Here is a 13271-nt window from a genome sequence, read left to right on the forward strand (position 1 = left end):
AGCCCAAACCCTCGGGACCAGGAAGGATGGGAGGAGAAGGGGCCGAGCTGGGCCAAGCCAACCCGAAGGAAGCAGCTAGTGAAGAACAAAGTTAGAGAAGCTCCCCATGCCCCGGGCGCTAGGGGGGTGGGGCGGGGGACGAAAACTAGATCCTCGAGAGTATCCTTTCCTGCTTTTGTCCCCCACCCCAAAAGCCAACACAAAGAAAGGGTAGAACTCATAGAACAAATAGGAGCTATTTATTCGGTTCACAGTTGTGTGAAATGCAGCAATAAAAATCTTTGGACTTCAGCAAGTTGTTTTAATCTTTTTTTTTCTTTTGAATTAAAAAAAAATAGTGTCTAATGTTCCTTAATGGCGCTTAGGGAATTTAAAAAAAGATGTAGCCCTAAGCACCCCCAGAAAAGTCATAAAGATAATATCTAAAATCCCATAAACACAAAAAAAACTCAAAAAATACTTTATAATCAGATATTTCAGATTTTACAACACCTGTAAATTATATACATAGAATATTGCAGAATCATACGGAATACACAATTATCTTCACTATTAATGCTGGTATAATCTTTTTACACTGGCCCTTTTTTATTTTATTAAATTATTGCATTGCTTAACTTGGACTGAAAACTGGATTCCCCGGGTCCCTCTCCCTCCCCGCTCTGCAGCCGTTCCCACCCCCTCATGCCACCCCCCTTCCCCACAGCCCCCCTCTTCCTTCCGCTACTCGCTGTCCGACTTGCCATCTTTCGCCGTGGTCGAGTGGTTATACAGTCCCTGCGCCATGAGATGAACAGCCAGCGTATTCTTGTTGCCCGTGGCCTTTTTGATCTTGGCCCGCTTGTTCTGAAACCAGATCTTGATCTGGGACTCATTGAGGCTGAGCTCCTGGGCCAGGCTCTGCCTCCGCTGCTCGGTCAAGTACCTGTTTGTCTGAAATTCCGCTTTCAGTCTCTGTAGCTGTTCGGCAGTGAAGGCGGTCCGGGGCCGCTTGTCCTCTTTGTTCGGATTCTTCTTCTTTGGTTTTCGAGACCTGGGACCTGAAGAAGGGGTCCAGGGTGGTGGGGACGGGGCGGCAGCGGGATGGAGGAGTGGGGAAAAGAGAGAGAGAGAGAGAAGCCAATGACCAACTATACCCTATTGCTGGATAGTTGAGGGGGGTGGTGCAAGGGGAGAAGAGAGACAAAAGCAAGCCCCGAACAACAACAGGCCAACTAGCCCTTCGCAAATAAATTTAAAGAGGTGAATTCTCGGGGTCTGACTTGTTTTTGTATGGATGCTCGGTGAGGGGATGTTGAGGAGTGGAAAGGGGAGCAATGAGGGGCTGGAGTGGGGGGGGGGTGAGTGGAGAGGAGGAAGGAATAGACTGGGGGGGGGGGTCCCGAATGGAAGGTTCTTTAGCTAAAAGTTTTAGTGGAGAGTTGTTCAAGGAATCAAAGTCGTACTTTTTCCCCTAACCTTTTTGGAAGATAAACTTAGAAAAGAGGAGAGAGAGAGAGAGAGAGAGAGAGAGAGAGAGAGAGAGAGAGAGAGAGAGAGAGAGAGAGAGAGAGAAGGGGACCAGTGGGAGCATGGGGTGGGACTGGGGTAGCAAAGAGACGGAAAGAGTTCTTAAGGGTAATGGGAGAATGGCTACTCTAGAGATCTCATAACCTCTTTGCAAAGAGCAGAAAGGGGTGGTGGGTCCCAGTGAAGCGAGCGATGAAAAGAAGAGGACCCTGGGCATTCCCTACTTCTAACTAAATCTCCTTGCTTCCCCTAGGGAGGCACAATCCGCTCAAGTTCACTGTTTCATTTAATGACCCGGGTAGCAATGGACTCCAAAGCTTTACGGGGCCCAGACATCTAATGGTTCCATACCAATTCTCTCCCAAGAGTCTTTCTGAATCTAGGAGCACCTGAAATGGGTAGGGGTACAACACAGACCAATTCCCAACTCCTAGAACAACCAAGAGTTTCCTCAACCCTGCTCCTTTTTCTCAATGACTCCCTCCCTCTTGCTTTTGAAAAACAGTCTTACCTACTGATGCTACTACCTTCTTTGATTTCTCTCAGACCAGATAAACATCTCATGACTGGGGCATCTGACAGTTCTGGAGGTGATCTACACGTGCTCACTACATCTCAGTCTGTCCCCACCTTCTCTCATCACTCTGGTGCATTCAAACTTCACGTGGCTCAGATTCAGAGAAAAGAGGATATTTTTGTTCCCTTAAAAACAATCTTTGTATCTAAGGGACTATATATACAATTCTACAAACACACACACACACACACACACACACACACACACACACACACACACACACACACAACCAGCAGAAAAAGACATCAAGGAGAAGGGAAAGAGAGAAGAGAAGGCTTGGAAGGGAAGGGGGAAGTAGGGAGAAGAAAAGAGACTTTTTTGGTTGGTGACAAGTAGTCAAAATGCTCGGCAAGATCTCGGATGAAAGAAAATAGATAAGGGTGGAAAAGAATCAGAAAAGGAGCTTTTGGAGAAAAAGTGTCCATATACCGAATTTTAGACATCTCAACAATTTATTTATAAACTTTAGTATAGGACGATTCCCCTAGAGCTTGGTTAGGCAAGTTTTATGATTCTAGAAAGGAAAATGTCTGGGGGGAAAATCTGACTACATTTTCAATATCCAAGGGAGGACCAACCTTCGTTCCACACTTCTTCCTCTCCCTATTTTTTCCCCTTCTCATTCTACCCCTCCACCGCCTCAGAGACCTCATTATAGGATCTTCAGTGAACTTCCTAGGACAGTGTACCTAATAATGTTCCAGTTTTCACAAGGAATAAGGGCAAATTTTGACCTTGAGTGGAGCTCTCTTTTGGGGGGGAGGGGAAAATTCTGCACCCCGAGGAAATGGGAGGTCAGGATGGAGATAAGAGGAGGGAAGGATAAATATTCACAAGGGAGAAGGAGGTCTCAGTCTGATTCATATTTGGGAACTGGTATTTCTATCAGCAACATTAAACTATTTCTCTCTGAATCGAGTTAAGAGGGGAGGGAGGGAAGGGAAGCAGGAAGAGAAGAAGAAAGGAAAGCCAGAGCAGTTCTATTCAGGAACCCTTGAATTTTCAAAATCAAATATACAAGAAAGGTGGAGTGAGAATTCCTTTCGAGCTTGGCCTTGTTTACTAATCATCTTTCCTTTCCGTTTTCCAGGCTAAGTGTGGCAGTTTGGAGATAAAGGTGTGGAAAATAATAGAAGCCATCCTTCCTTAACCCTGACCTGATTCTGATCTCAGAAAGTCCATGTGAATGTAGTTTTATGATTTGGAGTTGGAGGGCAGTTATCTTTCTACCTCTTTCTCTCCCCTCTTCATCTCTTTAACCTCTTACACAAATCTATCCTCCAAAGTTCCCTATATTGGTTCAGAATATCCCACCCCCTCCATAGCTACACCCTTATTTTTAAAAGAACAACAACAAAAGAAGAAGCTCCCCCTCCCCTAACATCACGTTGTCCCAGTCTGAAATCTTCAAGTTCTTTCCACTCATGAAAAGTAATGAAGGAGATAAGAAAAAGGCATCGGTCCCTTCCTTAAAATGAAGGCTGGAGGGGTAACTGGGGAAGGGAACAGGGAGAAAAAGAAAAAAGAAAACTCTTGCCTTATCCATGTCATATGTATTAACATTAAATGTAAGCATCGTTGTTTAGGTTTGAAAATGGTGGGTGGCTGTTCACACTGAATTATCTTGGTGACAATTTCGTGTAACTCCATTGCTGAGTTGGAAAGGAAGAATCTTGGTTTTTATTTCGTTGGTCTGAGCACAAAGCACAGGCGAGGAGGTTTCTCACCCTGGCCTGTGCCATTGTGAGGATATATGTTAATTAAATATTAACAAAGGAAGGGAGTCGAGAACAATGGAGTAAATTTCAGTTCTGACTGGTAATATTATTTTATCCTAATCATTCATTTTGGGGGTGAGGGAACTGAAATTGAAGAATTTTTTTTTCAAATTTTGCAAACTCGTTCATAAATAAACTATATCACATTTTCCCCCAAATAGCAATATAGTTGTAGGGTATTGGGGGGCATCTAACACAACAGGGCACACATTATGATAAGTATTATTTTATTATGAACATTATTTACAATTGGAGATGATTTTCCCAGACCTGAAACCTGGAGTGCTAAATGATTTCGAAGTTCCTAAGATTTTTTGGGGGGAAAAATATTGGACACAAATCCTCCAAACTTCCCCACTCTTCCCATTTACATACATTTATTTCACTCAATCCTATTTCTCACTAGTGTAAAACAGCAAAGAAACCTTTTTGGACCGAAGGTTCCTTTCTAAAGGATTTTGAAAGCTGTGAAAGAGTCCCAGACAGCCAGCCGCCTGCCCCCACTAACTCTCGCCTTTTCCAGTCTGAATGGAAGTTCCCCTTTCCCTTAACGGAAATCTGAACCTATCCTTAACCCCGGGGAGTGAAAATAAAAGATGATTAAAAAGCAGTGAAAAGGACATCCCTTCTGGGCCTTAACCCTACACCCTTTCTTTACATATCGCCCCCCCCCCCAGTTTCCATACTCAGTTCCCGCTCAGTCTAAGCCTAAAGAGGGTTTCAATATTTTTGGTGTTTTAACCCCCAACCAAACCAACGCGATTATTGATTGGGAAGATGGGTGGAGGAAGGGGAAGGCAGATTCTGGAGCTAATCTGAGCTGACTGGGAAGAACGGAAAATCGAGAGTAAGGGGATGGTTGCAAAAGGAAGAACTCTTTTATCTGGACCTCTTCCTCATTTCCCCCTATTTTCTCTTTTTTTTTTCTCTCTCTGTTTAAAAATGACCAGAAACCTAGCCCTCAAACAGATCTTGCCTGCTGGTCCAGGTTTCAGAACAAATTTATAATGCAAGGAGGAGGTTTAGTGGAAGTGATTAGAAAAGGAAGGGCCCTTTTAGGCTATCTCCCGCTTCCTTCCTAAGCCCCCACCCCCCACCCAGTCTGTGTTTCCAGTCTCATCCTTTCCTCTCTCCTCCTCGCCACTGCCCTGAAAAGCCCTCTGGGGGGGATAAAACCTCGATTCATACTGGGTCCATTTGTGGGCTAAGTTTCCCTTGCCCTCACTTGCCGTTCTTGACTTCTCTAGTTATCAATGTAGGTCGAGTGTGTGTGTGTGTGCGTGTGTGTGTGTGTGTGTGCTTGCCCCACCACTCCCCCTTCCCCACAGGGCAGGACTTTAGACCCTTTCCTACAAATTAGCAATCCTTTCCCCCCCACTAAAAAGTAGCTACCAGAGACAGAATGGTGGCTCAGCCATTTAGATGGGATTAAAGGGAAAGGAAGGAGGGAAGGGAGCCTGGTGCAGGGAGGAAGGAAGAAGGGAGCCAGATGAAGGGTGAAGGGAGGGAGGGAATAGAGAGGGGCTGAGGAGGGATGATGGATTCCAAGGATTCAAATTTGCCAGATTGACACCTTGGGGCCTCAATGGTGGCAGAAGCGGGGGGCGGAAAAGAAACGTCATCTTTACCTGAAGAAGGCCTGTCCGAGTATCGGGTGCAGTAAACCCAAGCCGGCCAGAGCATGGGCTGGTTGCCGGGGTTGGAGCTGGCTTGGGAGCTGTCCGAGTCCCGAGCTCACCGACAGATCGCCGCCGCTCAAGCCCCGAGACTTCAGGGCCCCTTCCAGCGGTCCCCCCGGCTCTCCGCCCTTCTTGCCCCCCGCCTCCGTGCAAGGAGAGCGCTTTGGAGGCGCCTTCGCCGTCCCCGGGAGAGCCTCCCCCGCCTCCGGGCAGCTGGCCGCCGGCTCCGGGCGCCGCGCTGGAGCTCCGGTGCTCCCGGTTGGAGAGGAGGAGCCGCTCCGGGCTGCCTGCGCTGCCCCCCGCCACTCCCTCCTCCTCCGCCGCCGCCGCCCTCCCTCTCCTCCTCCTCCTGCACCTCCTCCTCCTCCTCCTCCTCCTTCTTCTCCTCCTCTTCCTCCCCCTCCGCTGCTGCAGCAGGTCCCGGCTTCCTTTCTTCGGCCGAACTCGGGCCGCAAGATGTTGTCGATGAAAAAGTTAGTGATCCGGTGCGGGTGCTGGTGGTTGCCGGGCGCCTGCAGCACTACGGGCAGGAGCAGAGCCCTCCTGCGGCCGGTGTCCCCGTCGCTGGGGCTCCCGCCGCCGCCGCCGCCGCCGCCCGACTCCTGCTGCTGCTGCTGCTGCTGCTGCTGCTGGTCCTCGCTCGCCGCCGCCGCCGCCGCCGCTGCTTCGCCGTGGCTCTGCTCATTCTCCTCCATGCTGTCCATAACAAACCCCAAAATGTTTCTCTCCGGGTTTTAAAAAAAAGCAGCACCCCCACCTCCTCAAAAAAGCCCGCCCCCTCCCCTTGGCACCGAGAGCCCCCCGCCCGCCCGCCTCCCTCCTCCCTCCGCTAGCCCCAGCCCCGGCTGCGGCGGCCGCTGCGTCCTGGGGGGAGAGGAGGCTCTGGCTCCCCCGGCAGGAGCCCAAACCACGTTCACATCCTCCTCCAGAGAGTTGCTCTGGGGCGGGGGGACCCCGACATTCGGGAGAATCCGGGGTTTTGTGTCTGGCTTCTTCCTTTTTTTTTTTTTTTAACAACAACCAACAGGCACCGGCAGCACCCTAACAATAGTCGGAGTGCTGATAAGAGAGGCGCCGCTGGTTCTTCTCCCCCTGCCACCCTCCTCCTCTCCTCTCGGTCTCCCTCTTCCCTTTTTTCCTCCCTGCTCGTCCTCCTACCGCGGCCGCGCTATCCCCGCCGGTCAAGGTTTTATTCCTGGACCCCCAGCGTCCGCCTGTCCCCCAGAGGCGCTCATCGCGCCCCTCTGCCGCCCCCCCCACCCGCTCCCCCCCACCCCACCCATCCCTCCCCTCCCCCCTTACCCCAGCTCCCGGTGAGAGCGCAGTCTCCTAAAAGGTGAGGATCGGTCAGAGGGAGAGCCGCCGCCGCTGCACGCACGCACATGGAGGAGCGCGAGTCCAGAGCGCCACGGCCAGGTGCAAGGGTCCTCCTCCACGCAGCCCCCCCCTGCTCGCGGCCGGAGCCGGGCGCAAGAAGCATGTGGAGACTCCGCCGCCGCCTCGCCTTCCCCCCTTGGAGTTCAATATTCCAAGTTGCACGGGCGAGGGGAAGGGGGGAAGGGGAGGGGGCGGGCGGGTGTGGGGGGTCTCCCCCGGTTCCTCCCTCTCCTTGTTTCCCCCCCGGCTCAGCCTTTCTCTGGGCGTCCCTTTATCCGCTGTCGGGGTAAATTGGGTAGCCACTTAACTGAACCTGAAATACTTTCACTCTGGATTTTTGTTCTTATTTTTAATAGAAACCCCTCAAGTGACGTTGCAAGCCCGGTAACCTAGACACGTGCCTGCGGCCAATGGCAGAGCCGCCGCGCCCACACGTGACGCCGTGGCAGGCTGGTTAGTGACAGGAGAGAAGGCGGCGGCGGCCTCCCCCTTCCCCTCCGTGCCCCCTCCCGCCTCCCGCTCTCCTTCCCAATCTCCTCCTCCTCCTCTCCCCGCCTTCCCTCCCCCTCCCTTAAAGCGACAGCGCCTTCTCCACTCCAGAGCACATGAAAATGGGGAGCAGCGGAAAGCGGTCCCGGCACCCAGGATGGACCCCAAGACGGCCGGGCTCTCCGTGCCCCTGGCTTATTATCCCTTAAGCCTCTTCCCGCTTACTGATAAAAACAAAGACAAAGCTCCATTAGGTATTTACGCACCCACAGGATGGAAGGATCTGTTTTAAAATTTTCATATTGTTTACGGTGGGGGGGAATCCCACAATTCCTTGCACAAAATGCATAAATAATATTAAATGAGATGCGGCGATACAAAGGGACTTCGGTGCGGCGGTTTTTATTTGTTGAAACGGAGTAAAATATTGTCATTTACTCCCCCCCCCCCCCTTAACCTTGGCTTCTTTCTGTTCTGAAATACGGGGCAGACTCGAAGAATCTCCCCCCCCCCCCATCTTCTACACTTATTGTAAGGGTGAGCGTACGTGTAAAGGGTAGAATTCCACCTGGAGCTCTCTGATCTCCCAGGAGCGTGGCTAGATCAGGAGGAGACCGATGGAGGGCTCTGGGGCACGACTCGAGAAAGAAAGGAGTAGATGTGCATGGAAGGTAGGATGCTTCTTTTGGAAAGAGGAAGCGCGCTTTGGACCACTCGTCTCCGCCTCCCTAACAGTCAGAAGAGAGAATTCACGGGAAGACAACAGTCTTGAAAAGTTCAAGGTGGTGGGAGTGGGGGGGGGTGGAGGGGGGGAGGGCGGGGGGCTTCTTTTTCTCCACATCAAAAATCTGCTGAAGATCTACTAACCCCTGAGCTGTCCTCCCCAGTTGACTAACTGTCTAACCATTCATTTGTCTTTGTCATAAAATCCGGACACTATTTTGCCGAAGAGCCAGGCCAATTTAGAAAAGGAATTAGAAATTCAATGATATTGTAATGGATTGGAGGAAGCTCTCGGTAGTTTTATATTGTTTTTCTTCTCCCTCCTCTTTTCCCAACCCTTCTTTAACCCAAACTTTCTTATTCACTTGGTGATACGATATATCTTTATTAAAATGTTTTTTTCTCTTCACCTGTATACTCCTCTTCTTTCACTTTAAACCCTTCCCCCCCTTTTGCTTCCTCTTCTATTCCTTCTCTTTTCTCCCTTCTCTCTCCAGTCTCTTCTGTCCATATAATGCATCCAGACTACGCAACAAAAAACACATCAGTTGGACTTAGTCGAATTAATACTACTTTTTTAAAAAAATCTGGTTAACCTTGAATTTGTGGAAGTCACAGAAAGAGTCAAAAAGGACTTTGAGAGTTGTTGACTTTTAACCCAGAGATACAAACACACTTACCCCGTTCTGAGCAAAGACCGTAGGAGACAAGGAAGGCTGTGCCAAATCAGTGATGCCAAACAAATAAAGGGATTCCTCTGGCACAGGAGTGGAGAAGGGCCCGAGGAGGCAGGCAGAGAAGCTTTGGAGAAACTAGGAGCTGTAAGGAACGGAGGCAGAGGTGCAGAGATCACTCTGGGCCTGAACTGGGACTAGAAGGGCCAGAGGGTCCGAGGCTATTGAGGGTAGAGATTAGGAATGTTGTGATGGGAAGGTCATGCGGGAGAGACGAACGGAAGACATCAGACAGGCAAAATGAATTTACCCGCTCTTTACCCTTGACCCAACTGCTCTGCCATCTGCGTGTGCAAAGGTGTATATCTTGTCAAACATCCAGTTTCCTCTCTTAGACCCCCCCCCCCTCCTCGCCCTGTCCCCCTCTCTCGTCTCTTCATGCCTTTCTTCCCCACCCTCTGAGATCCTGAAAGCCGAACAGACTAGAGCTGCAGGAGTGAACAAGATGCAACAGTTACAAAAAAAAAAAAATAAACTCGCACTGGCAAAAGTGCTGAGTCTAGGTAGGGTGGGGGTGAGGGAGTGAGGGTGGGTGAAGGACATGGGCTGGAGGGGTGGGATGCGAGGGAGGAGGCTTGGAAAGCGGCTCAGTCCGGCTTCATGGGGCCCACCAACAGCTGGGCCTGGGACTCGCTGGTCGGCCCAATCTGTGGAGCCTCAGCGTTGCTGCAGGAGGGCGAAAGTGGCCTCCCTCCCAAGTATCCAAAGCTTCAGGACCCGAAATGAAAACTTAGATGGGGGTGGGGATAGTCCCCGGCCCCAACTGCAACACCCCTTCTCCAGGGTAAGCCCCCAGACGCACAAGCACCGGCACAGGAGCTTCCTTCTCTCCGTTCCAAGGGACTCAGAGCAAATGCTCGCCCTAGGCCACAATGCTTGCCTCAGTTTTCTCCTCTCACTCCCAGATGACTCAGGAGATCAGACCCCAACCTGACACTTATTTTTCATCACCTTTGATAGTTTGTGTGTGGAAAGGGAAAGAATTGGGGGGGGGGGGAGGCCTTTCTTTACGTCGTTTTGGAAGGATTTCCTGCACTCCCCAGATAAACGATGGTTCTTTTGAGCTGGGAAAGATGTAACCTAACTTCAGTGGTGCACCTCTCGGAGAGCCAGCTCAGGTACTGCCGAGTCAAAGGTACTTTTGCTCCAGGAAACTACCTGCCCAAGCTTAATTTCTCCCACCGCCTCCATGAAAAGCGATTAGTCTGTCTCCCAAGAAATATTTTCCAATTACTTGGGAGTCCTTTCCTTGCGACTCCCCCTACCCCGTAATTAACCGTGTTCAAGGTGTTATAGTTCAAATATTTCCCTTACGGGCGGACTTAAATTGTTGGCTACAGCTTAAAATCTCTGGGAAACAGCCTACTCCTAAACTATACCGACCCATGCGGATGAGGTTCTTTTTGGACGGGGGCGTTTCTTTTCTTTTACTGTGGAGGTAGCTGTATTTAAGGAAGGGAGATGGTCAATGCATGGCTTGTCAGGGGAATGGGGGGGGGGAGGGAGAGGAATGGGAGGAGGAAGAGGGAGGGAGGGAGAGAGACAGAGGGGGAGGGAGAAAGACAGACAAGGGAGAGAGAGACAGACAGACGCACACACACACACACACACACACACACACAGAGAGAGAGAGAGAGAGAGAGAGAGAGAGAGAGAGAGAGAGAGAGAGAGATTCCTTAGGTCAAACAAGTGAATACATAATAACTGACATTGAGTGTCCCTTCCAATAGAGAGTGCATCCTCTTAATTTACCTGGTCTGGGCCGGAACTTTAGAAGGCCGAATCGTCTGAGGCTATCGAAAATATTGTCTTTAAACCACAGAGTAAGCAAGATATTTTATAAATTCGTTTGTGACACAGAGAGAAGTCCCAACAATGATGAGGGCTTTGGAGACAATTTCCTCCCCTCTCAACAGATTTAGAGATTCTATTCCCTTTTAACCGACTTCAGCTGCATCTTAAGGTTGTTTTGTTTCTATTTAGAATGAACCAAAATGTTGGCATTGTTGCTCCAAGGTTTCCTAATACCTAGGAAATGTAGGTGCTTCTGGACTTTTCCAGAAGTAGATAAGATCATTTATAGCACCATCCATTCATCCTGCATTTCTCTGCCTAGAGGTAGATATTAGCATTTACCATGAATTTTCTCTAATAGAAAGTAAGGGGAATTCTTATATCAAATTTATTTTCTTACTCATGCCAGAGAAGTATATAAAATCCTCATTCACAGTTGTTTCTTTTGCCTTTCTATCTCTTTGGGAAGCCAGAATTTTGAGATAGGGAGAAAAATGAAGCTTTACAAACTAAATATTAATAAAATCTTTATTGATATTTACAAAAATAAAAACAGAACACATTGTGTTGAAATTAATGTTCTGGATTTTACTAACATGGTAGTGAACATGTAAGAAGGTCTGACTACAGTAGTAACTTCTTTTCTTCATAAAAGGAGGGAGAAACACGAAGATTTGTCTGACCACTCTTCTAACCTCATCTCCCACAGCTTATCTGGGGTGAGGGTAAAAGTTGGAAGTAATGAAAGCAATTAGAGAATCCAGGCTCTTGCTGTGGTTGTCAGTCACCCAGTTGGTCTAGATGCCCTGATAATTTGGAGAGTAAAATTATGACAGAAACAATGGCAGTCAGGCCAGGCTGAGGCTGGGTAGTTCCTGGGTTCCCTTGAGTCTAGGAGCCCAAATCTGTGTGTGCAGGAACTAGAGCAAAAAGTATAAAAACAATAAAACTGAGACAAAATGAAATTATTTTCAGTCTCTATTGCTGTCTCTTTCCTCAACCTAAACTTGAGAGCCCCCCCTTAAAAAATTAAAAAAAATTATTGCTTGGGAAGAGAGTTAGAGAACCAGGACAGAGGGTGGGCAGGCAGGGTGAGAAAAACAACTGGCACAGGGTTGAATGATTTTTAACCCAACATACTTCTGAAGCCCAGTTCTGGGATTCCTGTCTCTTTCCTAATCCAAAACAAAGAAGAGAGCAGCAACAACAGTTCATCAGACAGACTCCAGGATAGATTCCTGAAAATCAAAGCATCTAAGAAAGGCTCACAGAAGAAATAGTGGTTAAACTCAGCCGAAGTAAGCCTTTACAAATGTTTATTTGTACATGCAACAGACATACCATCTTTCCCCTACAATGCTAACTGAATGATATCTTCTCTTTTTTGGTGAACCCCCAAAGTGCTTGGTTTGAATTGCCTTTAGCCTTGAAGAAGAAAGTGGGAGAGAGAGAGAGAGAGAGAGATTGATTTCATATTCCTGTTCTGGCTAGAAGTCTAGATGGGGAGAGGGACACTGAGGACATATATTAAGCAAATGCTCTATGCCTAGAGATGCTCTGAGGCAACCTGGAAACTGCCAGCTTGACCTGGTTTAAAGAAAAGAAAAGCAACTTGAAATTCCTACTTCCTTGCTGACCTTCTAGAATTGTGTGTATTAGGTTGGAAGTGGCACAGGAAGAAGACTCAAGATGAAAAATGCAGAAATCTTTACTTCAGGGTTTTAAATGAAACAAAACTCTAGAGAAGGATACCATAATATTGGCAATAGACCTCCCATTCCATGCCTCCCTCCAGGTTCCTGAACACATCTAATTGACTAGAACTCCATTATCTAATCAGCCAGTGTTCCCCCCCTCCCTCCCCACCTCTTCTCTTAATATAAAACAGTGGGATTTTGCCCATTGACCATGGGCAATTCTTCCATGGGGCTCTAATTAGACTATCAAGGTAAGGGCAAATGGACATACCTCAGGTCTCTCCATCAGCCAGGTCTGCACCCCTAAACTTTAATGCCTCCCCATTATTACTTCTATCCCCAAAGCATTGCCCTTTTGCATTCCCAATAGGAATTTTGGAATCTCTTAAGAATTGAACGTGAATGTTGCATTCTTATTCTGGCCATGGCCACTCTATTGTGCATGGATGCCAATAGATTTTTCCCAAGAGGAGAAGAGGGGACATGGCAGTGTACTCTATTGAATGAACAACTTTTCTTCATTGTCATGTACATTTAACCTTAAGCTTTGGAAAGATTTGCAGTAACAGTGCCCCCATTTCCACTTGCAGAGAAAACAGTACACCAAGGCTACCTGTGAAATGCACATTCCATTTGTCAAAGCCAATACGGGATCTAGACTTGTATATTCAAGCTGACTGACACTGCTGGTCCTTTAAAGGCTTGTGCTTATCAATATGTCAAAACAGAAGAAAAAATAAGGAATCAAGCAAAAAGATAATCTGCTCAAAAAAGAACTTAGCCACTTCAAACCTTCCCATCTTTTTCAAATGATTGAACCAATAGTAACATATATGTATGTGTATACATATGTTTATATGTATACACATACACATATACACATATATTTCTGCTCCTCCAGGATTACTGAAAGG

At 48.2% G+C, this 13271-nt stretch overlaps 1 pseudogene; it reads right to left on the reverse strand.

The window, feature by feature from the left end:
- Positions 1–723: 723 nt before the first annotated feature.
- On the reverse strand, positions 724–6238 carry LOC141493731 (homeobox protein engrailed-2-like; annotated as a pseudogene).
- Positions 6239–13271: the final 7033 nt, after the last annotated feature.

The sequence above is a fragment of the Macrotis lagotis genome, chromosome 7 (genome assembly GCF_037893015.1).
Source record: "Macrotis lagotis isolate mMagLag1 chromosome 7, bilby.v1.9.chrom.fasta, whole genome shotgun sequence".
NCBI lineage: Eukaryota > Metazoa > Chordata > Mammalia > Peramelemorphia > Peramelidae > Macrotis > Macrotis lagotis.